Source organism: Quercus suber, unplaced genomic scaffold, assembly GCF_002906115.3.
Source record: "Quercus suber isolate HL8 unplaced genomic scaffold, Cork oak 2.0 scaffold_388, whole genome shotgun sequence".
NCBI lineage: Eukaryota > Viridiplantae > Streptophyta > Magnoliopsida > Fagales > Fagaceae > Quercus > Quercus suber.
In genome coordinates, this window is record NW_027069840.1 from 401707 (window position 1) to 414565 (window position 12859).

A 12859-nucleotide genomic window follows, 5' to 3' on the forward strand; every position below is an offset into this window, starting at 1 on the left:
TGGATTTTACTAAGACTGTTCTGCCAGCAAAGGACAGAAAGTTAGCTTTCCAGCCATCTAATTTGGACATAACCCTTTCAACAACAAACTTGAATCTGTTTCTGTCCGATCCTCTATATCGGATTGGGAATCCAAGGTACTTTCCAAAATTTGAGGTGGCATGGATACCAAGCCTCTCACAAACATTTTCTCTCATCCTCTGGCCTACATTGGGAGCAAAGTAAATCCTAGACTTTTCCATGCTCACTTTTTGCCCAGATTCCGAGCGGAAGGTTTGTAGGACTTCTGAAATGGCTTCACAAGTTTTATCATTGACCTTTGCAAACAATATTAGATCGTCTGCAAACATGTGGTGATAGATACCAACATTCTCCTGAGATGCCTTTAAGGGGGACCAGCTACCTTCCACGCATTTTCCTTCAATGAGATGAGTTAAATATTCCATACACATGATAAAAATATAAGGAGACAGGGGGTCTCCTTGTCTAATGCCACGCGATGGTTGGAAGGTTTCCAACTTGCTTCCATTAACAAGGATAGAGATGCTTGTCGATGTGATACAACTCATAATAAGTTTGGTGAGATTGGGGGGAAAATGGAATGCTTGAAGAAGCTTGTAAATGAAACACCATTCTAATCAGTCATAGGACTTTTCCAAGTCAACCTTAATGGCCATGAACCCTTCCTTCCCCTTTTTCCTATCAAGAGCATAGATTAATTCTTGGGCAATTAGGACATTATCTAATCCTCTTCTTCCGGGGAAGAAAGTAGCTTGCAGGTGGGTGAAAGGAAAAACCTTAAGGGAACTTATTGAAGGGCCTCTGCCCCTTATAGAAAGTAGCTTAAAGGTGGTTGATCTGATCCAAAATCAAGCTTGGAATTGGAATTTAATTTCCTTTGATCTCCCACAAGCCATCAAAGATAGTATTAAAGCGACTCTTATTCAAATTTTTAACCTGGGGGAAGATTCAATTATTTGGTCTGAGTCTAAGGATGGTGAGTTCTCCACAAACTCTGCTTATCGCTTAGCCAACCCAGAACAACCTTCAGATAACTCCTTTCAAGGATCCTAGATCTAGAAAATTGATATGCTCCCAAAAATTGTGCACTTCATGTGGCTTTGCCACCACAATAGCATTTCGGTAAGAGGAGTTTTGGCTTCGAGGGGTACTAATTGTTGCACACAATGCCCCGTATGTAATGATCAGGAGGAGACAATAATTCACACTCTAAGGGACTACGACTTTGCTCACATGTTCTGGGACAAGATCCGTGTGCCCCCAATACTCAGATATACTTTCAATGCAAGTCTAGTTGACTGGTTCAAAGCAAACTGTCAAAGCAGCACTGTCCATCATTTTGCTATATCGTTGAGTATACTGTTTCCCTTTGCGGCCTGGTTCCTTTGGAAGCACAGGAACAAGGTTTGTTTTGACAATACCCCTCTCAATCTTGTTCTCCATAAGTCATGTTTCAATAAGGTCTTGGAGTACTCTTACGGAGTGGGGAAAATCAAAAGCCAAAATTCAAAGGTGACAGTTCCTATAAGATGGCTGAAACCTCCTATGAATTGGCTAAAGCTTAATACGGATGGGGTGTCGCTTAGGAATCCAGGAAAGGCTAGTGAGGGTGGTGTTATCAGAGATAGTGCAAGTAGATGGGTGAAGGGATTTTCACATTCTATAGGGCTTGCAACGAGTATGATGGCCGAATGTTGGGCTCTTAGAGATGGGCTAAGCCTGGCAACCCAGCTTGGTATTCAAAATATTGTAGTAGAACTCGATGCCAAAACTATTGTCGATATATTGCATTCTAACCAAGAGACTAACAACTCCTTCTCTCCTCTGCTTATTGACTGCAGATTACTCTTAATGAATTTTCCTCAGAGCAAGGTGAGACATGTTTTTAGAGAAGTAAACTTCTGTGTTGATGCCTTGGCTAGAAGGGGTGTGTCACAACTTGAGGATTTTGCTATATTTGATAATCCTCCTTCGGATGATGTTAACACTTTTGTAAACTCGGATATGTATGGTTTGTACTATGGCAAACTCACAACTGCTAATTCTGCTACTTTGGCCATTTTGGCTAGCTAATCTTTAATGAAGTTTCCTTTTAACTGAAGAAAAAAAAAAAAAAACATTTTAGATAGACACAAATGTAGTTGTAGTTGTAGTTGTAAATCAAATACTACTTTCTTTTGTTACTTGATTATTAGGAAAAAAATGACATAAAATGTGTATTTATCCAAAAAAAAGGAACTTAAAAAAATGAACGTATGTTGATATGCAATAGTATTCAATTCTGTCTTCTTCTTTTTTTTTTTTTCTTTTTTTTTTTTAATTCTATCTTATTGCTTTATTTTATGTATTTTTATTTATTGAAATTCTGTCCTTTTTTTTAGGTAATTCTATCCTATTCATTTTATGCTTTGCTGATAATATTTTAAATAGACCAACCAACTAAATTTAATCTCTTTTTGAAATTTTAGAAAATACTTATCTTAGGTTGCACGTTTTTTTAAAACACTTATTGTTATTTTATCCAAAGTAATTAATAAAAACAAATATATTGTAAAAAATAAGGATTAGATGGATTAGATGAAAATTTTGGATTGTAAACAAATTAAGATTTTTATTAACTTAGAAATTATAGGAGAAGAAAAATTTAATATATCTTTTCTTAAAATTTAAAAATATAAATTTTTTTTTTTTTTTTTGCAATTTAGTGAAGCTACTTGGCGCAATCATGGCTTCTAAGTTCAACTTTTATTATATAGTATACCAACCGCTAACCCGTGCAAGGCATGAGATAGTTAAATAATAAAATAATTAATCAACCTCACGGTAAAAGGAAAGACTAAAGGAATCAATAAATGTTGATTTGCCCATCAAGAAAAAATCTAAAAGAAAGAAAAAAAAAGAAAGGGAAAACTATCTATAAAGAATTGCAACCATTGTATGTTTACTTGGCTCTACTCAAAGCCAGAGTCCAAATTTAAGTTTGCAACAATAAAAACATACAAATTCATATTAATTGCTAATCAGCATCACTACACGTGTGCCAAGAATTTCAATAAACACTATTGCCACATCTATCTTTGTTCTAGACATTTAATTTACACATAAGCCAATGGCAATTGCAATTAGACAATCTTTTGGGGGAAAAATTACGCATGCTATGTCTGATGATTTCTTTGGGCTGCTCACTTTACACATTTTCTCTTTATCAGCAAAGAGAGGTTTCGATTCAGAGAGATGATTCACTGTGAAATATAAGCAGGATAGGTCTATTTCTGGAATGTCAAGTTCATTAGATCTCTCATCCTTCACCACCTACCACAATCGCACAATCCCATCTTCACCAGCACTTGCAAGAAACTGCCCATCAAGACTAAATTTCATTGCCAAAATTGGACCATCATGTGCCTTGATATCTTGCCGCATATAAAGATTATGAAAGCATTAAATGATTATAAACCAATTGAAGAAGAATGATCCATACATGCTAAGAACTATAGTAATATAGAGAAACAAAAATGACCATATTTAGCTAGGATATTGCAAGTAGAAGAACAAAGTCAAAGGCAAATGCAAAACTCAAATGATATGATCAATATAGTCTAAGAACTACAATTGCATCAGAGTGGTAAAGGTTGTGCATGAGAAAACCAATTCATAGCTATAAATAATTATAGATATAAACATGTTCGGAACTCTATTTTAAAAGAATTCAACTACAGGAAATTACAAAAGGCTACAGATATAATTTGGTCTAAAACATAAGTTATATAACTCAATTACATATGATTATGCAAGATGGGCATGGTATTAGATATTATAAATTTGAGGCAGAGATTCAGAGAGAGGGTTGAGAGAGACTTGATATATAGCAAGCTTTAATGATTGCCTCTATCATTATGCAATATCAAAAGGCATATTTCAGATTTCTAAATGAATAAAATTATTTAACGATATGTATGTTTTTAATGATATGTTGTATGTTTTTATTGTTTCTTCATACATAATAGCTATAGATGTAAAATTTTTACCAAGCCTTTAATTTTCACTGATTCTAATTTTAGTGAGACATTTTGTCAAACACTTATTGGCCTATACAAAGGATTCCAATTCTTAAATCATTCTTTCAACCATTATACCAGCAACAACATGAGAGAGAATATTACAGAGACAGCAAGCAAGAAAACTGGTGAGACTTTGTATGTTTTTGAGAACCTGATCCCTGAGTTTTAGTTCAATATATTTTGGTTGGGTTTTGATTAAGATCAAACAGGAAGATCGTCCACATATATATAAAACAAAGAAGAATTGAATAAGATAAGTCAAATTGGATTGTAAACATATATTATTAAATAGAATAATATAATTAAGAAATAAAAACTCACCTAGAGAGAATACAAATTTTGAATAAAGGGTACTTATTCATGGTGATGGGGGCAGGTTTTTACAAAAGGATATTGGTACCAATGATTAAAAATTAGAGGTCAAGACTTGAGCCAACAAAGGACATGGAGCCATTAAAAAATAAGAATATTATAACATTAGGACGGACTGACTCTTTAGAGGATGAAGAATCAGAAGATAATCAATTGACAGATTTGACAGACTTATTAGATGTAGAAAATCTAGAATCACAATTTATAGACAAATTACAGATTAATAAATTAACTTTAGCATCTTCATCGTAAGATCGCAAAAAAGGAAGAATTGAAGAATTATATCCTAAAAAGAATTGGTATCCTAAACCTACTCCCCCTGATCTACAATTTGAAGAAAGACATACTTATGTTAATTCATCTTACTCCCCAAATTTAATTTATGAATAGAATATTGATGGAATGTCAGAATATGAAATAATAAACCTTTTACATGAAATGACTTTGCTTACTAATGTTTATAAAAATCATGGAAAACAGGATCACCAAATAGCTCATTTAATTGTCACTGGTTTTACTGGCCAATTGAAAGGTTGGTGTGATCATTATTTAAATAATGATAACAGAAATGAAATATTAACAACAGTTAAAAGAGAAACAAATGGAAGTGTTATAATGACAGATAGACAGCCTTCACAAGATGCAGTTAATACTTTAATTTTTACCATAACCAAACATTTTGTTGGAGATCCCAACCAATATAAAGAAAGAGCTTCAGATGTTTTAATCAATTTAAGATGTCCACAATTTTCAGACTTTAGATGGTATAAAGATGTTTTTATTTCAAAAGTTCTAAGTAGGAATGATTGTCAACAATCCTACTGGAAAGAGAAATTTATTGCTGGTTTACCTTATTTCTTTGCTCAGAAAGTTAGACTTGATATAGCCAATAATGAAGGAACTATAGACTATCCTAACTTAACTTATGGAGACATAATATCTTCAATTAATAAAACAGGTTTATGGCTATGTAATGATTTAAGGCTAAAAAATCAAATAGAAAGAGAAAAAACGTATGCTAAAAAAGAATTAGGAACCTTTTGTGAGCAATATGTCTTTGAACTATTGATTGCTCCATCTAGGAAAAGAACAAAAGAAAAGAGAGATACGGATAGATAGAAGAATAATAATAGAAGATATCATAGAGGTAGAACTAAAGAAAAGAAAGAAGAGTCCAAAAGAAAGAAAAGTGAAAGATATAAAGATATTATTTGCTTTAAATGTGGGAAAAAAGGACACACTAGTAGATACTGTAACTTTCAAAGAAAGATAAATAAACTAGACTTATTAGGAAAAATAAAAGGTAAATTAATGAGTATATTAGAACAGACTGATAGTGATGAGACAGACAATGAAATTCATCAAATAGATAATTGTGATATTACCTCATCATCGACAGACACTTCTTCAGATAATGGGAAAATTAAATTATGTAATTGTAATAATCCTGACAACTGTTATTGTAAAAGAAAATTAAAAATAAGTGTTTTAACTAAACAAGAAGATATAATAATGGACTTAATAGACAAACTTTCGGATTCACAGTCTAGGAAGGATTATTTATCTAAATTAAAAGAATCCCTAACCTAAGTTGACACATTTGAAACAGATTTAAAGGATTATAAGTCAACTTATAATTTTTCAGATATTACTGATAGATTTAAACCCAATAAACCCACAACTGTGACAGATTTGCAAATAGAAATTAACAATTTAAAAAATGAACTAAAGGAATTAAAATCAGAAAATTTAATCTTAAAAGGCATGATTGACCGGATAGCTGCACAAGTAATTAACATAAAAGATAGAATTAAATTTTGTAGTAAACCCCTGATAGATTCCTCTCTTCTTAACAGACAAACTTATAATGGTGAAAGTTCTCACAAAGATGATTATAAAGATGAATTTTTAAATATAATTGACAGAATGATATTCCAGAAATGGTACACTGAGATAACCTTAGTTGTTGATAAAGAATTCTCATTGACAATTATTGCCCTTGTTGATTCAGGTGCTAATATGAATTGTGATAATCCTGGAAAATCAGTGGGTTGAAAATCTTCGGGCTTCAACAATCTTGAAGGTTAAGTCCTGTAAAACCAAATTTAATCAGAGAAAAGACCGGTGGAGGCTGGTCTATGGTCCTCCAATGATGAAGTTAGTGGGCTGGAATAGAGAGAAAAATATTTCTAAGACTTTCTTCTTCTTCTGTAAAAGAAATCCCCCATCCCTTACCTCTACGTAGAGAAGCGTTTATATAGTGCACATGGAATGGTTATTTGCTCTGATAACCGTTCCTATTGTCGAGGAATTCACCAAAGTCTGGGGTAACTTCCATAACTTCCATGAAAGTTACTTTATCTGAACCGGTGCTTTATCACGAACAATGGAGGTTTCGGTTCATAGGTAAGGTCCAAGTTTAAGTTCAAAACATTTGGCTCGTCCGTCCTTAATTAAGGACGGACGTGCCTTGACATAAACTATGCTTGCCTCGTCCGTCCTTTGGGACGAATGAGGCCTCATCCGTCCCCACCCAATTTATGACAGACGAGGCTTGATGGGTACAGACGAGGTAATATTGTTGCGCCCTTCCTTCGTTCTTTTTCTTAGGACGAACCATATGGACGATTTTGGAGGTCACATTTTTACAGCATCATCAGTTGTCCCCTTGTCCTTGGGTCGTCCAAAGAGATGTAAGACGTGTGTTGGTAGCAGATTGGTGTGCCACGTGTCATGAATTCGTTGGTGGAAAAATCTCGTCGATTGATCTAACCGAGGAGTATGCCACGTGTCTCTTGCTGATTTGGTTACATCGCTTCAGATGCCTGAGTTTGTTCCCTATAAATAGTGGAATACCTCCGGTACCCTCTTCATTTCTAAAATTTCTCCCCTTGTCCTTCCTCGTCCTAGATACTTGTCTAGAAGCTTCTCGCGTCTATAGCTTTCCTTCATCCTAGATACAGGTATTTCTCTTTTTCTCGTCCTTAGTTTTCCTGTTAAGATGGTAGACATTGTACTTTCCTCGTCTAGTGATAGTGTAGATAAGGCTATAAATGAGTATAATGATGAAAGTAGCTATGACAGTTCTAGTAGCAATAGTGATAGTAGTGGGGGGAATGCCACGGACGAGGAGTATGTCTCTGGCATCCCTGGGCTTCCTATGGAAGTTATACAGGAACAGCTTAGGAAGGCCTCAGGGTCTCAAGCTGGTACCTCGTCCACTGCCCCTCGTTCTGGTCCTTTGGACGAGGAAGAGGTCACTGTATATAGTTATGCAATAGATATCCCTTCTAGGACGGACGAGCAGAGACTAAAAAACCTTAGGGAGTGGTACCAAATCCCAGACGAGTTTAACCCTAGGTTGCCCGTCCGAGGAGAATGGTGTTGCAACCCTCACTTCGGGATTGGCGTCTATGAGGCTTACCTCTTGGGGGGTTTAAGATTCCCTTTAAATGCCTTTACTAGGGAGTTGTTGATTAGGTTTAGGAATATGCCAATTCAACCCAAATGCATGGAGACTAATCATCTCAATGCAAATTTTATGGGGTGAAGTATTTGGAAAGGACCGTCCTCTTACTGTGGACGAGTTCCTTTATTGTTACAAACCTTCAGAGATACATCAATCCCCTAGCTTCCATCAATTCACGGCCAGGGGTAAAGATTGTAGGTTGATCAAGTCCTGGCCTCGTCTGACAGAAAATGGAAGATGGAATTTTTCTTCGTCTCCGGCTTCTGGGTTGGGAATCCTGTAGACGTTGGCCAGGACTCGTTTGGTCGTTATACCGGGGACCTAGGAAACCTTCGTCCTGAGGGTAAGTTGCTCCCCCTTTTCCTTTCATTTTTCCCTTTATTTTTTAATATTAATGATCAATTAAAAGAAGTTTACTTGTTTCATTTCAGCTGTTGAACAACCGTCCTTAAGCAAATTTTTCTGTGACCGCATCCACAGGGCTCGTCTTCATGTGGATAGAGACTTCCATTCTTTGGTTTCGCTTAGACGTCTTGCCAAGTGGGGGTTGGGTCCTAATCCATCCGACGAAGCAATTGCACACGAAGTCACAGTAAGAAAAGTAAGTCTTAAGTTCCAAACGTCCTTGCACATTGCTTGCTTTGTTTTAATTCTAAAGGTGTTTTTACCTTTTTTTTTTTTTTTTTTTTTTTAAGGAATGGCAACAATGAAAGGGAACAAGGGAAAAGATGTGGCTTTTTTTTTTTTTTTTTTTTTTTAAGGAATGGCAACAATGAAAGGGAACAAGGGAAAAGATGTGGCTGCTGAGGGGGATCGTCCTGAGAATGATATTCAAACTCGTCCTACGACTGGGGAGAAAAGAAAGACACTGTCAAAGAACCTGGATTTGGGGAATCTCCCCAGTCGACAAGGCAAGAAAGCCAAGCCTAGCTCATCCCAGGTGGTTAAGCCTACTCCTCCCTCGTCTCAACAGCCAGTACATGTAGTTGATGTGGACTCGTCCACCCCAATTGAGACCACTCCGTCCCAGACCACTCCGTCCAAGACTGTGTCAACCCCGTCTCAGCCTTCTCGAACGGTCCCCTAAAATATTATTGAGAATGAGGACCTGGCCTGGGAACGTTTCAAGAAGGCTGTGACCGACGAAGATATAAATGTTTGTTATGATATGTCTCTTAAAGATTTTGAACACTCTGGTGTTCATGATCTTTTCAAGGTAATACTTATATCTCGTCTTGACTAAGGATTCACTTTCCTTCCTCGTCTTTCTTTTTTGTTTTTTCATTTTTTTTTTTTAACTTTTATTTGTTGTTTCTTTTTTACAGGGCATGTCAAAATTTATAGCGGCGTCTAGGCAGGCCACGGGGTTGGACAAGACGAGGATCCTGTTAGAGACGAGGGTCCAGGAGTTGAAGGTCGAGGCGAGGCAATGGGCTGAAGTGGCTGCCAATACTACGGACGAGGTGAGAGAGTTGAAGACATTGGTTGAGGAGCTGCAAACCAGTGCCGCAGAGAAGGACGCTCGTCTTGAGGCTCTGCAAAAGAAGAATGACGAGTATAGCGCTCTTCTCTCCAACGCGAAGGAAGACGCAGTGGCTGAATTTAAAGTGTCCAAACAGTATACTGATGTTTTGGACACTAATTACGCAGCAGGGTTTGAAGATTTCAGAATGGAGGCTGTGGAAAAGTTCCCTAGCATAGACTTCAGTTCCATTCTACTTAACCTGAATGCTGCTGCCACTAGTTCTCTCGTCCAGATTGGCTCCGATGACATCAATGTTGAAGACGATGCTACAACCTTGCCTCCTCAGGACGCCTCCAATGTTGCTCCCTCTACTTAAAAGATTTTCAATGTATTTCTATTTGGTCCATTTTGTGACCTTATGTAATTTCAATACATTCGCCTCGTCCAAGGTTTTAGGATGAGGTTTTAAACAATTATCTTAGTTTATTTAGCAAGGATTTTTTTTTTTTTTTGAACGTTGGATATCCACCCTTGACTCAATGAATATTATTTTCTTGTTGCATATGTATGGACGAGTTTTATTTATTTTGTTTGCTTAACTTCGTCCATCTTTTACATATATATTTGTCTACCATTTTCATTAGAATTTCAAACGTAGTTCATCTATGTGAAATGGTAACAATCAACATTACTGGTCTAAGGACCTGTTGAGAAATGATAAGAACCAGCCTTCCTCGTCCATGGACTTGGCTGATTTTTATGCTTAATGAAGTTTTAAGGCTTTTTCATTTTACTCGTCCATGGACTGGATTGTTTGAACAAAGGCTTTAGCAGGATTGAAATACAGCCATACATTTCTTTCGTCCATGGCTTAATATGCACTCATCTATGCATTCTCGCCCATGAATCAGATATGTATTGTGCTTTACTTCGTCCGTAGTATGGATGAGTATGTTTTGGGCTTTATCGCAATTAGCTTTAAGCACTGGCTTTGCTTCATCCTCTGATTTGGACGAGCATGCCTTGATGTTTTTCCCTTAGGAAAGCTTGTCATTGTATCTCTGCATTTAGAGAATTGTCTCAACTTATGTTTTTCAAACTTTTCAAGGGTAAATTCAAACAAACGTAGTATGGGAATCAGTGAATTACACAACATTATGTACATTCCACGAATATTGTTCATAACATAAGTATTGTTCATAGACGAGGCAGGCACCTTAGAGGCCAATGCCTTTATTTAAACATAAAACTATAACGCCGTCCATAAATTTAACATAATAATAAAGCCACACCAAATAATAAAATAATAAAGTTTTTAATTGCTGAGCTCGTCCAAAGTCATGCTCCCCCAGGCTGGCATTCTACTGATAGTACTTCCTCAAGTGCTCCACATTCCAAGGATGCTCCAACTTCCTCCCATCAAGGGCTTCTAAGTAATAGGTTCCTTGTCTTTTGCAGTTGACGACTCTGTAAGGGCCTTCCCAATTTGGTCCCAACTTCCCATGAGCTGGGTTCTTTGTTGCTAAGGAAACCCTTTTTAGGACGAGGTCCCCTATGTTGAATCGCCTTGGCTTTACCATTGCATCATACCGCCTAGCCATAATGTTTTTATACCTTGCCATCCTCTACTCAGCGTCCGTCCTTACCTCGTCTATTAAATCGAGGTTCAAACGTAGTTGTTCCTCATTAGCTTCGTCCTGGTAGGTTGTCACCCTATGATTGGCCACATGCACTTCCGCGGGTATAACTGCTTCAGTTCCATATGCTAGCTTAAAAGGAGTTTCTCCCGTAGGAGTTCTCACTATCGTTCTATATGTCACAGAACACCTGGAAGCTCATCTGGCCATACTCCCTTAGCCCCCTAAAGCCGAGTCTTGATTATTTTTAACAAGGATCGGTTTGCAACTTCTGCCTGGCCATTAGCTTACGGGTGGGCTGGTGAGGAGTAGTGATTTTGAATTCCAAAGTGTATGCAAAAATATTTGAAATTTGCATTGTCAAATTGTCATCCGTTGTCCGATACCAGCACCCTAGGTACTCCAAATCTGCACACAATATTTTTCCACACGAAATTCTTGACATTTTGCTGTGTGATGTTAGCCAAAGGTTCTGCTTCTACACACTTGGTAAAATAATCAATACCAACCACAAGGAATTTCATTTGCCTTATACCCAGTGGAAATGGTCCCAGAATGTCCAGTCCTCATTGCGCAAAAGGCCACGGGGCCGTCATTGGAGTCAAATACTCTGATGGTTGCCTGGGGATGTTGCTAAACCTTTGGCATTGATCGCAGATTTTGACGTAAGCCTTAGCGTCAACTTGCATATTTGGCCAATAATTTCCCGCACGGACGACTTTGTGGACGAGCGACCTGGCGCCTGAGTGATTGCCACATGCTCCTTCATGAATTTCTCTCAATATGTAGTTTGCTTCATCTGGGGCCAAACACCTGAGATAAGGCTGGGAAAAACCTCTTCGGTAGAGAATCTCGTCCATAAGAACGTACCTGGCCGCCCTTGCCCTTAGCTTTCTAGCTTTGTCTTTTTCTTCTGGGAGTCGTCCGTCTTTTAAGTACGACACAATTGGAACCATCCAATTTGCTCTATTTTCCATCTGTTGTACTTCTGGGATGTCTATACTCGGCATATACTGAATTTCATCAAACTTGTCTACGGCTTCGCTCGATGAGGCTTCTTTCACCAAGGCATTAGCTTCCATGTTCTCCTCCCTTAGGACTTGAACGAAGCTAACTTCTTCAAACTTTTTTATAAGGCGCATCACTCTGTTTAGATACTTTCTCATCATTCTTCTTTAGCCTCAAACATTCCATTCACTTGGCCTATGATCAACTGAGAATCTCCCAAGACGAGGAGTGACTTCACTTCTACAGATTTGGCCAATTCCAATCCTTTGAGAAGAGCTTCGTACTCAACTTCATTATTAGTTGTCTGGTACTGCAAACGAACTTTGTGCTTTAGTTTGTCCCCCTCTGGAGATTGCAAAACCACACCTATTCCGCCTGCGTGCAGTGTAGACGAGCCATCCACATGGACGATCCACTTGCTATTTTCCACTTCACCTTCATCATCACAACTTAAGGTAAACTCAACAATGAAATTTGCCAGAGCTTGAGCTTTTATGGCATGCCTTGGTTGGTACTTTATGTCAAACTCACTGAGCTCGATGGCCCATTGGATCAAATGTCCTGCAGCCTCTAACTTGTTCATTGCCTTCTTGAGTGGGTGATCTGTCATGACGTTGATAACATGAGCTTGAAAATAATGCCTTAGCTTTCTGGAGGCTGTTATCAACACAAAAGCCAACTTCTCCATTAATGGGTACCGTCCCTCTGCTCCCCTCAATGCTTTGCTGGTATAGTACACAGTTCTTTGTACCTTGCCCTCTTCCCTCACTAGTGCTGAACTCACTGCGTGTGGGGTGATTGCCAAATATAAGTACAATTCTTCTCCG